Below are 14656 nucleotides of genomic sequence, written 5' to 3' on the forward strand. Positions count from 1 at the left end.
CAGCAAAGATGGGATCAGACTCTAGATCTCAAAAAGTAGTTGCATTCTTATTTCACCTCACAGCTTCTTCCCAGAGATAAATGGATCCTGACCCATTATATGTGCCCCTTAAAATTGGTTGCAAGTACATACATTACAAGTCAGTTTTACAAAATACTTGCCATCTATTTACTTGTTCGTTTTCTAGTGAAAGAAGAAAGATATAGGATTCTGTAAAATGTCATACTTTGACCGTATTCACAGTCCAACTGCAAAGTATATTGCATTAAAATAAAGTGACCAGAAAACTCCAGCTGTGAAGTTTCATGTGAAGAGCACCAAGGATATTGGAATCCGTTTCTTTCTCAATGATTTATGCTTAATTTTGTAATGAAGTATTTACATCATGATCTCAAGCAGTAATTTAATTGTACATTCAGTACCATGTGGGATTCCGGAGCAGGCAATGTGCTTGCTCATTATCTCTAGTGATCTGTTTGTGTGTGGGCTGCGTACCTAGGCTTCATCCAGTCATTTGTCCGGCATCCTTGTATTTTCTATTTTCTACAAACCTTGTCACTTAGTTAAGTTGGCATGAATGTGTAAGATCAAAAAGCTACGTCATTCCTTTATATTCTCTTGTGGCAGACTCCAGACATGGAGATAAAGTAATTCTGTCTAGCTCCTCCTCGCTTTCAGAAAATATGCCATATGAAAGGATTTTTGGGGAAGGAGAATGTATAATATTTTTTAAAGATAACTTTTTTTGAAAAAAAGAAAAGAATATGGGGATAAATCTCATTCAAAAATAAACCCCTTATACAAATACACATAGATGACTTATTTTCATTTGATAACATTTTAAAATAAAAATATAAATCTGGTTTATATGTTGGAATGTTGATTAATAGATAGTCATTTTAGAAATGGTTATATTATTACAGCTGAACAGTGTCCTCTGGTATTTCAACAAGAAAGAAGAGACATATTCTCTACCGTGTATTCACTCTATATATTGTCTGAACCAAAGTTTTATTAAATTATGAACAGCTTTAGCGCTCACATCTGCTGTTGTTTTCCTCTACCTATTTCCTCATTTTTTCTGTAAATATTCTATGAATTTAAGGTGCTTGACTGCGTTTAAGAGCATCTAACCACTTGCCCACAATGCAACCATGTATACTATTGTGAAGGTTCTGGTCAGAGTTGCATTTTCTAATAGTCATTGAAGCAAACTATGAAATAAGAATCATCTAATGCAATTAAAGTTATTATTATTACTAAACCTATAAAGAGAAGTATCACTAAAATCCAAATGAATATAACAAATATTTTTTTGTGTTTTTCCTGGTGATTTATAATTGATACAATTTGAAAAGGAGGAAGTTCAGCTTTCTCAGGTATCTGTTTAATGCTCCAGGGCATTTCATTGAGAAGGTAATTTCTACTGTCTGTTTTTCTTCTGAAACCGTATTTTTCTGTGTTGAATTATGATGTCCCCGAGATCCCTGAAGAATGTAAGACAGGTATGCACAAAGAAGATGACCTCCCTGTACCTTCCTGCTTTCTGTTTCATTGTCATCACTGCCTTGTCATTGGGATCAAAATAATGAAACGAAAATGGCTCGTTCATTCTGAGGATAGTTTCTGTTTTTATTTTATTTTTTTGTTGCTGTTGTTTGGGTTTGGTTTTTACTTTAATGTCATGTATATTTTTCCCTATTTAAATAGAGTTTTTTTTTTTTTTTTTTTTTTTAAAGCAGTTTCATGTTCACAGCAAAATTGAGTAGAAAGTGCAGGGTACCCTCTCTTCCCTGACTCGCCACACAGTGTCTCCTATTATCAACATCCCGCACAAGAGTTGATCATTTGTTAACATTGATGAACCTACATTGCCAACTGTCAGCCAAAGCCCATAGTTTACATTAAGGTTCACTCTTGGTATTGTACATTCTGTGAGTTTTAACAAATGTATAACGACATATCCACCATTATAGTGTCATATGGAATATTTTCACTGCCCTAAAAATCCTCTGTGCTTCATCTATTCATCCATTCTTCAGTCTCAACCCCTGGCAGTTACTTATCTTTTTACTGTGTCCATAATTTTGCCTTTTCCAGAATATCATATAATTGGAAACATACTGTATGTCTATTCATGGCTTAACAACTCATTTCTTTTGACATTGAACAATATTTAATTTTCTGGATGCATCATAGTTTTGTTATTCATTCACCTACTGGAGAACATCTAGATTGCTGCCAAATTCTGGCCATTATGAATAAAGCTATGATAAACATCTGTGTAGTTTTTTTTGTTTGTCTTGTTTTGTTTTGTTTTGTTTTTTGTAAACATATGCTCCTTGGTAAATGCCAAAGAACATGTTAAAAAGAGCATGTTTTCTGGATCATATGGTCAGAGTATGTTTAGTTTTATAAAAAATTAGGCCAAAGTAGCTATGCTACTTAGCATTCCCATCAGCAAAAAATGAGAGTTTCTGTTGCTTCATATTCTTATCAGCATTTGTTGTCAGTGTTCTGGGTTTGAGTCATTCTAATAGATTTGTAGTAGTATCTAACTGTTTTAGTTTGTATTTCCCTAATGACATATGACATGATGCAGCTTTTCAGATGCTTCTTTACCATCTGTATAACTTCTTTGGTGAGGTGTCTGTTCAGATGGCTTCAGTTTTTCTTTCCTGTTCCCAGTGTTATCACCCTAGTTCAGGCCCTAAGCTTTTTCCAAATGGACACTATGATCACATAAACATAATATTGTTTCTTTTTCATAATTATTATTAAAAATTATTACTATGGAAAATGGATTAAAGGGAAGAAAATAAAATTCACCCACAATCTCACCTATTATCCCGTGTATCTCAGATTTTACCAGCTCATCACTACTAGTTATGTCACAATGCTTTGTATATCAAATTATTATAGCTCAGGCCTCATTGTCCCATATTTTGATATTAACTACCATCTCACTGTTTTCCAGATATTTCTTCATGAAGTTCCCTGATATGGCTTGGCTATGCTCCCACCCAAATCTCATCTTGAATTGTATCTCCCACAATTCCTCTGTGTTGTGGGAGGGGCCAAACAGGAGATAATTGAATCACATGGGTGATTTCCTCCATACTGTTCTCCTGGTGATTTTATAAGGAGTTCGCCTTTCATTTGTTTCATCCTCTCTTGTCTGCTGCCCTATAAAACGTGCCTTTTGCCTCCTGCCATGATGGTTAGACCTCCCTAGCCATGTGGAACTGTGAGTCCATTAAACCGCTTTCCTTTGTAAATTACCCAATCTTGAGTATTTCTGAATCAGCAGCATGAAAACAGACTAATACACTGCCACCTTGCAGAGAAGTCTTCCATTTCCTTCTGATGCTGCTCTTGACTCTGGGCCTGTGTGAAGGAATTTTGCTGTGACCTGTGCTGTTTTTGGCAATGCCTTATTCCCTACTCCATATCCAAAGCATGGACACAAAAACTGAGACCAAATATTGTATATTTAAAGGGGCTTCCCTAGAGTTTTGGGAATAATGTAAGGGAAATGGAATTCAAATGATAACTGAGAGCTACTCTACTCCCTTCTATAAGCTAACTCCTTGAAAAGAGTCTCAGCTCTATTACTCCCACATTTCCTCTATTCCTCGCCATTTAGAACCACTTACTACCCCTCTACAACTCAGAAAATGACCTATAATAGTGTTAAAGCACAGTAAGCTTTTATTTTTTTTTATGTGTCATGGGAGAGGATGGGCTTTTTGTTTTTGTTTAAAGAAGGACCCTAATGGTGTGATATTAATCATATTTCTCTTCTAATGAGTCTATAATCCTATTTCTAGTGCTTTATCCAAGATACAGAATATCTAAACATTTTCTAAACAATCAGATATAACTGACACTCTCTCAAAGAAGTTCACCTTAAATTTTCATCCAAGGACAGATTTTGTGTTTATTCCTCTCTATAATTTAATTGTTAACAAGACACCATGGAAGTAAAACCAAATGAACCAGGCTTTTTGTACTCAATTGATCTCCCTATAAAGATTCTTGTATTTTCTAGTGCATTCGAAATTAGACCCTGTACTCAAACTTCAGAGTTATGGAAAAATCAATTATTAATTAAAAGATACATGCAGAAAAACAGAAATCTAATTTTTTAGGTAAATTTTTTCTTCCAAAAATACAACTTTGTAATAACCTAAATAGTACTACTTGAACTACATAATTTACCTATGTGGCCAATGAGGGGATTCAAAATCAATATAAACCATGAGTGCTTGGTTATTGAAAGGGAGAACAATTACTATTTATTTTTCCTGTTCAGAAGAAAATAAAAGGTTCCATTCTGTCTGATCAAACACATGAGTCACATAGGTAATGATACACTGAAGAAGTTTAAAAAACACAATTTAAAGAAGATTCCTAAAAGTGCTTTCTGAAGTTAAATAAATGCCTATTTAGTAACTAAAACATCAAGATTAAATAGCAGCAAACTCTTTTATCTTAGTAGTAAACCAGTCTTCATTGTTTGTTGCTTTCAGCGTTGTTTGTTTTTAACAAGTTGGTGTGTATATGTGCAAATGATCCTAGTGACCCAGTGAATTAACAAGTGGCAACTCCATGCATAAAGAAAAGTCCCCACAAAAGACAGTATATTACATATACAAAGAGCGAGGCTGTGTTGTTCACCAGTCTCAGGTCTTTCTTTCCCTTCCCTCCTTGAAGAAGCATAACAAAATTGTCCACAATGCAGTATCTTCGTGATGACTATATATTCAATTACTTCTGAAGAGCCTTTGTGTAAGCGGAAGTCTAATCATTTCATGAGTTTAGAGATTCACTAAGCAAAAATAAATTCAGTGAAAGCATGATGTGTTAAGAAAAAGGAAGCCAATTTAGCAAAATAATGCAAGAAGGAAAGAGAGTAAGGAGAAAATAAAAAGAGGAGTAAAGATCAAGTGGATCTAACACTGCCACGTCCTTTAAAAACATGTCCTTTAAAAGTACAAATGAATCTTCTTCAAAAAGAAAACAAGTAAGATCTTTCTGCAAATGTTGAGTCATATTATAGATAGGACTCCAACTGAGAACATATTTATACAGTTGAAGTGCATGTAATGCCCTCATCTGCTAAAAGTGCTTTCATTTTTAAAACCCCTTCTGTCCCCTGGTGATACTGAGGCTATCCTATACATTATTCAAAGTTTAGTAGGTGGATATTAATCACATTCTCTGCAATGTTTTGAATTAATGAGAAAATAAAATAAACTCTTTATGGAAAGAGTTTTTTCACCCAAGGACAGATTTTGTTTTTACTCCTCTCTATAATTCAATTGTTAACAAGACATCATTGAACTGACACCAAATGAACCAGGTATTTTATACTCAACTGATTTCCTTATGAAGCTTCGTATGTTTTTATAGTTCATTAAAAATTATAAATTGTATTCAAACTTTAGAGTTATTGAAAAATCAATCATTAATTAAAAGAGCTGCACTGAAAAAGTTCATACCCCCTGAAGGTTTAAGTAAAACAATGATATAGCCATTAATATAGCGACCACAAAATAAACAAATACGGGTAGAGCCTAAAGGTTGGACCCTATTCTGACTCCCCAAATGCATGTCTGTGGCTTTCGTGACTGAAGACACAGTAATGGCACAGTCTTAAGCCTCAGAGGACCGGTGTAGGGCCCCCTTGAGAGTGGAATTCAGATCCCAGAGTAGCTTTCTCATCACTGGACAGGTATTAGGTGAATAAGAAGGAGAAAATGCCTGTCTTAATAACTGAGAAAATGTTTTCAGCCTACTGTGCTGAAGGAAATTGAGGGCAGTGAATTCTGGAGTGTTCGTAAAGAAATTCCACACCTTAAAAATAACTGAGAACAATGAAAATGACATTTTATCTTAATATCTCTATTTCCAGCAAAGATTTTTGATTATACGAAATCAATAAATGTGTATCAATAGAATATGTGTGCTATTGTTATCCATGGATATGAAGCTGTGTTATAATTACTCATTTAGGCACAGTTAATTCATGTGTTCTGCCATTGACTTGACATTTTTTTTTACTGCATTATCTTGCATCTCCTCCTCCAAACTTCACCTCGTTTCCCCCTTTATTCTTCTTCTCATTTTGGATACCTCAATTAATCATGTAATTTAATCAACTTGATCCAAAATCTGTTATCAGTAGTTAATATTAGCTGAATAATTGACAGATTTTACTTTGGCAATAAATCTGTATGTATGGAGAGACTGAATAAACAAATGTACAATGACCAATCCAACATGAAAACAGAACTCTGACCAACAACCTCTGGAACAATCACTTTGGGAAATTAAACCACAACCTCTGCAGCATATGGCTCAGAATAGTCAGGACTTGATCAAAAACTTCCAGCTTCCCTAATTTTTTTGCCCCAGCCTTCTGCTTCCAATTTAGTATCAGCTAGAGAAAGCCAAAAATGCTTCCAAAACAATCTCAGAGGCTGCTCCACTCCTCTTAGCCTGCCTCTAGTTTCCTCATGCCAGCAACCTCCACTATAAGCATATCTGAAGCCTTCCTTTAAAAACAAACAAAAACTCTAACATTTTCACACTTTCCTACCCGCCTGTAAATCTCTCCCAAATGCGACTGATGGTGGCTGACTTCCTTCTTATTCCAAGCTTTGCATAAATCGCCTCTGCTTGCCCTCATTTAGGTGGTCTTCATTTATTTATACAATATTACTTCTATCTGTATTTATACTGCAAACTTCTTATTTCTTATTTACAAAATAATGTTTTGCTTCTGTTTAAAAAATAAGTCAAGTATGGACGAACAGTGAAGAGATACTTAATCAGATTCTTGACAGATGCTTCAGCCAGGTGATACTGTAACTCTAATTTCTACGGACAATTTACCAGGACTGACTGACACAGATCTTTTCAAACTTATGATGGTATTTGACAGCTGTTGGAGTTCAGTTTACTGAAAGAGCACTTTGCTAAATAGCTGCTCTTGATCTCCTGTCTATCTATCTATCATAAATAAAATACATTTTCTTTTCCTGTTCCTCCCTCTGCTCCAAGACTTCAAAATGTACACCAATTCCTTTTAAAAATTATTTTATCTCATAATTAAGATGATATGTGAATTTTCACTACCTTTATATAACATTTTAAGTATAGCCATGAGCGAAGAAATTGAAGCTTAGGGAATGTAAGTTATTTAATCAATAGCTAGATTTGGTAAGTAACAGATGCTTGCTCTGATTTTAAAGGCCATTTTCTTTCCTCTGTCTCACACTACTACTCATATAGCTACCCCTTCTTTTTGTCTCTCATTTATATGTAATTATTGTTTCCTAGTGCCCACTCATTGAAGGATACAGATTGAAGATGCTCAATATAGGTTTGATGGATGACTAAAAGAAGTATCTGTGCCTTATTTTGTTCTTAGATTTAAAACACTTTAAGGACAGAAACCATCTTCTTACTTTATAAAACCCTGAAACAATTCAGAGTCTATGCCCTGACTTTCTAATGTAATTTTCATTCTAGCAGTTTAACACAACGAAAGTCAAGATGTGGTGTTCATCATAAAGCACATATAAAAGTACACATTTCCAAAAACTACGTATCAACAGTACATCTCAGTAAGATACAGTAATATTATTGATAGGTTCTTGGAAACTGTGACTTTAAGTAAATCAGTGTGTAACAGGTCCTCAAATAACATCCTTAGTTGATGAGAAAAAATTTGGATTCATTATATGTATTTAATATATTAATTAAAGTCATAATTTCCACGTATTTATCGATGATTTTAAATGAGGGCTTACTATGCCTTGGTGATAGTGAAGTAATAGGGTAATCGCCTATATGTATTTTCATTTATTCTTATTTTAGAATGAATTAGAAAAATTTAGACATTATTACATCATTGATTATTTTCAGGAATCTCTATTAAAAAGGCCTCTTGAGGCAGTACAGTCTCAACATAAACTAGAAATATGAGAGAATGCTCTTCCTTGAGAAATTTAGAAAAGGGAAAACACACATCACTTATTTAAAAGGCACAGTATTTTAAATGGATAATACTTTAAAATGAAGAAGATAACAGGACATGTACAAGGAAAAAATTGAAAGGTAAACAAGCTCTAGAAAACAATTATGACTGTGTTGGTAGCTTTTTGCCTACTGAGGATTTTGAAATAAAATTAAAATTGCAGAGTTGGTTATATATTAAAGCACACAGAAGACCTGTACTTATTTACTTGCTCAAAATATGTAATGACCACCCACAGCTTTGTTAAATGTCAGGTAAAGTTGGTCCATAGATTGTTGTCATCAATACAAAGGCCTAGATTTAATAACACTTTCCTTCTGCCCTGAGGACTCAGTAAAACTGACAGGCGTTTTACAAATAATTAGTTGTATGTTTGTCTCTAGTTCTAATGCAGGAGAAAATGTACATAATAATATCAGCATTCTTGGTACCAGTTTGTCTAGAATCTTTCTTAAGAAAAGAGTGTGCATACAATGACAATGCCAAACATTTCTAATAAGAGAATAAACTAGAAAACTATTTTAATCAATTCATTATGCCTTAGATAATGTGTGGAAGTGTTATGGATAGTTTAAAATTATAATAAGCTTGATTTTCTATAGATTATTATCCCATTACACATATATAACCACCTTGTTTCATTGTATCCTCTCCCAAATTCTATGAAATATACACAAAAGATTATTTTATTTTAATAAATCATTGAAGTGAGGCTAAGAGAAATTCAGTGTCTGGTCCAAGGTTACATAGCCAGTCAGTGACAGAGTCAGATTGGACCTTTTGGTTCTCCAAGGATCTTGCCCCTACAGCCTAGTGAGTTAGATGTGGCCACTCTGAAATATTTGGTTCAGCATTAATTTAAGTCTTATGTCTTAATATCCAAAATCAGTGAAGGGATTTAAACAGATGGCATCATTATCACTAATAATTGTAATTAATATAATTGTATTTATAATATACTATACCAATGTTTTGCAAACTTTTTTAAAGAAAAGAAACACTCACCTGAGTATTTATTTCAAAATAAAAATGCAAGTAGGTTTGCCAGGTTCAACCCAGACCTACTGAATGAAAATATTCAAAGGTGAGATTCAGTGATTTATACTCTACTAACAACCTCCCCCCAAGAGATTCTTACCTCTAGGACAACATGGGGATCAAAGGTTAAGATCAATTACAAAATAATCCAGTAGCTCAACTTAGTACATTTCTCAGTGTGGAATTATAAAATATGTTTTAAGATAATGTCATAGAAAATATAATTTAAATAACAAAAGGCAATAACTTTTACTCAATTGTAATCGTGACTTGTTAGAGATACAAACATTTTGGGATTAGGATGGTGAAGAAAGACAAAAGTTTATAGAATGATAAAGTAAAATGTAATTGTGATGCTTAAGAGTTGGAGTTTCATAGTCGTCTTAAAGTACTTTAAGTATTGTCCAGGGGAAGAGAGATAGAATTGTGCTCTTTAACTAACGATGGGCACATATTATATGTTCATTAGACATTAGAGGAATGAACGAATGGCTGATTGAATTAATAGAACCAGTGAGTAGAAGGAAAATCTAATTTACAGAGAAATAAATTCTACCTTAAAGTAAAGATTAATTATCTCTTGGCCAGAGCTGTTCACAGAGGTTTGAGCATCAGCAAACTGGTTTGACTGGATTGAAAAATCAAACAGTTAATTTTTTTTAAGATCATTGAAAAAAAGTAATGATTCTTACCACATTTATACATCTTGCAACTAGTCTTCAAACAAAAGCTGGCCTTCAAACTAGTATTCTTACTACTCATAAAAAGGTGAACCTAATTTTTAACATACAGATGCAATTTCAGGCTGCAAGTGGTTCTGGACAGGAAAATGGCAAATATTTTACAATTAGCTATATATTTCCAAGTTTTTATTATGCAGAAAACAATATTCAAAATAATGCTAATGGTTATGGCTTATTGTGTGACTATTCTCATCTAGGAAGTATGCTGGGAGTTTCACGTATCTCTACTACCAATAAATAGCAAATCAGATTCTGGACAACCAAGAAATGTGGAGCTTAGAGAGTTTAGGTAGTTTGCCCACTACCACACATATATTAATTGGTGGTGCAGGGAATTAAAACTGTATCTGTCTTTATTTATTACATTTTTTTTTTACTTATATGATTTTTTTCCCTGCAGAAAGTCTTCAACTGTTACTGCTCTTGGATTAACTTAGTATCATGACTCAGTATTGTCTAATCAACATCCCCTAATAGGGAAATATTACACAATTTACAGGAGAATAATTCTCAGTACTTTCATTTGAGTAAAATGATATCTGACTATAGTAAATACTGAGCAAGTACTTTATTAGGGAAACACTTTACTAAAATACCATTGTCATTCTTGGAAAATGCATACTGGCAGAAAGTCCTAAAATTCAATAGCAGACATTCTTTAAGAAGAGCTTTAGTTAGAGTAAGAATATGAACTCACAATGGAATCCATGCAAGAAAGAATCAGTGAAGTACTAAGTTTGGTGTGATGGTGAGAGAGATTTGTACATAGCCAACATGTTTTGTAACAGCAACACTTCATCTGATAATCTATAAAATTATCGAAATGGAAGAAAAGAAATTATGCTAGTTATAAAACATAGAAAATCCTACAGAAGTCAGGGATCATTTAAGTATTTGCTTTTGTATGATGCAGGAAAGACTTATTCACATATGAGCACTTCTACCCTCCTCTACCTGCAACTAAAGAGAATTTTCCTTTGGCAAGTAAATTGTTCTATCTTATCCTCTACTCTCTTTGAAAAGTTTGAACCCCTGTGTTCCTCCTGAATTGCACTATCCTTCCCAAATATATCTATCCTGAAAATTATTATTTTTTGCTTGCCATTTTACTTGGATTTCTGCTATCATCTTAATGTGTCCCCACCAAAATTTAGGTGTTGCCAATGTGATAGTATTGAGGCAGGGCCCGCAAGAGGTGATTAGGTCATGGAGGCTTATCCCTCTTGCAGAGGATTAGGTGCTCTTATAAAAGGGCTTGACAGAGGGAGTTCTCTCCCATTTGCCCTTCTGCCTTTGGCCATATGAGGACAAAGTGTTCCTCCCATCCAGAAGATGCAACCCTCACCAGACCCCAAATGCCAGTGCCTTGATCTTGGATTTGCAGCCTCCAGAATATGAGAAATTCTTGTTCTTTATAAATGACCACTCTGTGGTGTTGTTATAGCAGCACAAATAAAGTAAAATAACCTCATATGAATGGATCCCCAATAATATTACTTTTTATGAAATTTATGTAAAATGTATAAAAACTTCCATAATCTTTCATGGCTTGCTTGTTTTTCTTAGCATATTATTAAAGACCCCTCCATATTAGTGTGCATTTCTGTAGTTCACTCATTTTCATTGCGATATAGAGACCAATAATATATCACCAAATTGAAACACAATGCAAAGTTACAAACTGAAAGCATTCCCACCAAGAGCATATGGGAGTTGATTAGCCATTTACTCCTTTCCAAAACCTTTGAAATTAATTTTTCTGTATTTAATATTGTAGTTGTGAGATAATTTCTATCTTTTTAAAATTGCCTTTCCCTGATGGGATTGAAACTTTTTAAACAAGTTTATTTTCTTCTCTTTAAAATATCTTTCAATACCATTTGCCTGTTATTCTATTTGGTTATGTGAATTTTCCTTATAAAATTTTAGGCTTTCTTTATCTAAAGCATACACCTTATTTATAGCTTTGTTGACAACAAATGTTTCAGTACACTCTCGAAGTTCTGCACCCTATTTTGTCATACCTTTAATGAATGGAATTTTTAGATTCCAGTATAATTTCTCATTTTTTAGGTTTGTGGATCACATAGTTTGTGTCTCATTTAAGAAATCCTTTCATATGAGAAGGTGATAAGAATATTTCTCTGTGTTTCCTATTTCCTTACAAAATTTTGAAGATTGGTCTTTTATATGCAAGTCTTTAACCATTTGGATTTTCTTTTTGTGTACGGTATAAATGTATGTCACAAATACCAGTTATTGAATGGCGTCCATATTTCCCCATTAATCTGAAATAATAATTTCTGCCTCATATAAGCAACATATATGTAATATATGTGTATATGTAATATATATGTGTTTACTTACCTTTATAGCTGTGCCACACTGCATTAATTGTAACTTTATAGTAAATCTGTATAACAGGTAGAACAAGCTTATATCTTGCTCATTTTCAGTCATGTTGCTGAAACATGGCTGAAACATGTTACTAAAACATGAAACTATACTATAGTTCAGTATAGTTACTCCTGGACGTTTGGTCTTCCTTATAAACTCTGGAATCTGATTATTAAGTCTTATAATTAATATATATTGGAATGTTGATTGGAAAGCATTGTAATCTATAGATTATTGGAGAAACAGCCGATAATTTGAAGATATTGATGTAATGTTTTACAATCATGTCTGATAATTTTTTCATAAAGATCTCTATACTTTTTATTGTATGTTTTATTTCTAGTCCTTTTATTTTAGTTGCTACTATAAATTACAAAAATCACATTTATTTGCTATTATAAATTTGATTAATTAAAATTTTTGATGGTTGCTAGCATACAGAAATAAGGTTTACATTTCTTTACTAATATATGATAAAATTCATAAGCTTCTTAATTATCTGAAGGAAAATTTTGTATATTTTGGGAAATTTTCTATATAGACGAACTGCTGAATCATACATTTAGAATGGGTGGGTTTTATAGCATATGAAATGCACCTTGATAAAACGGTTTAGCTTCTTTTTTGTTTTTTTATTTTTATTTATTTATTTATTTATTTATTTATTTATTTATTTATTTATTTTTGAGACAGAGTCTCGCTCTGTCGCCCAGGCTGGAGTACAGTGGCCGGATCTCAGCTCACTGCAAGCTCCGCCTCCCGAGTTCACACCATTCTCCTGCCTCAGCCTCCTGAGTAGCTGGGACTACAGGCACCCGCCACCTCGCCCGGCTAATTTTTTGTATTTTTTAGTAGAGACGGGGTTTCACCATGTTAGCCAGGATGGTCTCGATCTCCTGACCTCGTGATCTGCCCGTCTCGGCCTCCCAAAGTGCTGGGATTACAGGCTTGAGCTACCGCGCCTGGCCTGCTTCTTTTTTATTTTATTTATTTTTTTGTTATTATTGTTACCCTTTTTTTGAGATGGGATCTTGTTTTGTCACCCAGGCTGGAGTGCAGTGGTGCCATCTCATGTCACTGCAACCTCTGCCTCCTGGACTCAAACGATCCTTCCATCTCAGCCTCTCAAATAGCTGGGACCACATGTGTGCCACCATGCGCAGCTAATTTTTGTATTTTTCTTCTTTGCGTAGGGACTGGCTATTACTATGTTGCCCAGGCTGACCTCAAACTCCTGGGATCAGGCAATGTGCCCATCTCAGCCTCCCAAAATGCTCGGATTACAGGTGTGAGCCACTGTGCCTGGCCTAGCTATTTCTTTTATAAAAGGCAGTATTATTGATTACGGGCCATGCATGAAACTAAGATTTGTGTACTAGGATTTGAGTTGCAAAGCAAAGGAGGGAAGGTAATAAATGGTAACCAAGCACATTATGAGGGTCAGGTCCTATACTAGGTTCCCAGAGCACATTAATATGATCAGCACCTATAAGATAGACTCTGCTATTCCTATTACACTGTGGCAAAAGCAAAGTTTCAAAAATGAAATTTCTCTCATAGTTTGCTGGTGGAGAAACTGGCTTTTAATATATATATGTGTTTGATTTATTCTCAGCATACAATGTTTCTTTGAGTGATTGTCAAGGAACAGTCTAGATCTTCAAGAAACCTATGACTTGAAGTTCAATTCTCAGTGTTATAAATCAAACATGTTTCAACAATGCACGTAATATGCATATTTTATGACAAAGAACATCTGTATGCACATCATGCCTTTATGTTGACTGGCCACATCCATCAATGTAATTCTACCATCATCATACCAAATGAGATGGAATGCAGTATACTTCACTTCTTAATATATAGCGTTAATGTTCAGTAACAAAGACAATATTTTGTTTATTTTTGGCTTTCCTTAGACGTATCTTAGAAACTATATTTCTCATATTAAAATTTGAGAACCAGGGATTTGATTTGTGATCTCACTAAGTTATTAAGCATAAGTAACTGGTATAATCTAACTTTAACACCTCATTGTTCTCATGGCTTTCCCCACAAAAGACTGTATACAATTCTAATATTTTTTTCTCTCACAAGAACTAAATTTGTGATTCTGATACTGCTATTAACTCACCTCAAAGTGATAATAATTCTAAGAGCATTAAATGAACATGCTCCAATTAAAAGAATACAATTTTAAAAATTAAAAAAAAAAAAGGAAGGAAACAGCCTGTTCCACATTCTTACTCTATTTTATCAGTGTGTCTGGGAAAAAAGAAAAAAAAAGTCATTCTGTTTCTTTGCCATTTTACCTCAATGTGCTAGAAGTACTGCTTCATAGTTCAAAGCTTTGGTTCTTTACTTCACACTTCACTGAGTGTGCTGTAGACTTCATAGAAAATAAGAGAATTGGCCTATCTGAGACTGTTGG

This window comes from Piliocolobus tephrosceles, chromosome 15 (genome assembly GCF_002776525.5).
Source record: "Piliocolobus tephrosceles isolate RC106 chromosome 15, ASM277652v3, whole genome shotgun sequence".
Lineage (NCBI taxonomy): Eukaryota > Metazoa > Chordata > Mammalia > Primates > Cercopithecidae > Piliocolobus > Piliocolobus tephrosceles.